Genomic DNA, 1,075 nt, shown 5'->3' with positions numbered 1-1,075 from the left:
ATTGCCTCCCTTGGTTGAAGGGGAGGTATTACTATGAGGATTGGACCTTTCTTTCATCAATTCATCCATTTTCTTGGTCATTTTGGAGATTTGGGTACAGAGGTTGTTGATTGCGTTGGCTTGCTCCAATGCATAAACACCCTTACTAGAAGTAGCATCCCTTTCTCCTTCATACCAGTCATCATAGCGCTTTGCGGCCTCCTCTATAATACACTCCACTTCATCCTCTCCTTTGTTCATGATTGGACCGCCGACCGCGGCGTCTAGGCTTGTTCTTCCTTGAGGTGTGAGACCTCCATAGAAAGTGTGAATGAGTTGATACTTGGGTATCCCATGGTGCGGGCATTGACGTTGAAGCTCTTTGTATCGTTCCCATGCCGCACTTAGAGACTCACCACTCTTTTGCCGAAAATCTTGAATCAAAGACCGAGCCTCGGAGGTCTTCCTATGGTTATAAAACCTCCTCAAGAAAGCCGTAGTCACTTGGTCCCATGTTGTGAGAGAATTAGGGGGGCACCTCCTTCTCTAGACATTCTAGACCTCTCCCAATTAGTGAAAATGGAAACATCTTGAGGGGAATATATTCTTGAGTCACTCAATTGGCCTTTATTGTGTCACAATATTTCTCAAACTCTTTAAGTGCTCATGAGGACTCTCAAACTTTCCACCCGAGAATTTTTTGCTCTCAATCAAAGCAATCAAATTAGGCTTGATCTCAAAATTCTTGGCTTGAGTAGTAGGAGTTATGATCCCACTTTGTGCTCTAAAGGCTTCAGGAGCCCTAAGACGACTCAAAGGCGTATTCTCTCCCATTTTAGGACCTTCTTCACTCTCGAACTTATAGGTTGAGAAAAGGTTGATTTCCGGACTCGATGATGAGTTAGGGCTATCTAATTCTTCACTTAAGGGTGAAGACGGTGGAGTATCTTCTAATTCTCTTAATTCTCTCGTCGGGGTGTGAGAATTTGTACTCCTTGCTCTTGCTTCTCTTCGAAGTAGGGACAAAGACCTCTCTAGCTTTGGATCGATGGGAATCAAAGATCTTGAGCGGGTTCGTCCTCTGTTCATTCAATAA

General features: G+C 44.1%; 1 non-coding gene across 1 annotated transcript; it reads left to right on the top strand.

The window, feature by feature from the left end:
* Positions 1 to 328: 328 nt before the first annotated feature.
* On the top strand, positions 329 to 434 carry LOC145565906 (small nucleolar RNA R71). The gene has a single exon (XR_014095262.1). It is a non-coding gene; the product is annotated as a small nucleolar RNA R71 (small nucleolar RNA).
* Positions 435 to 1,075: the final 641 nt, after the last annotated feature.

Source organism: Chenopodium album, chromosome 10 (assembly GCF_948465745.1).
Source record: "Chenopodium album chromosome 10, dcCheAlbu1.1, whole genome shotgun sequence".
Lineage (NCBI taxonomy): Eukaryota > Viridiplantae > Streptophyta > Magnoliopsida > Caryophyllales > Amaranthaceae > Chenopodium > Chenopodium album.
Note: the sequence above shows the minus strand (reverse complement) of the source record. Positions and strands in the feature narration are given on the sequence as shown.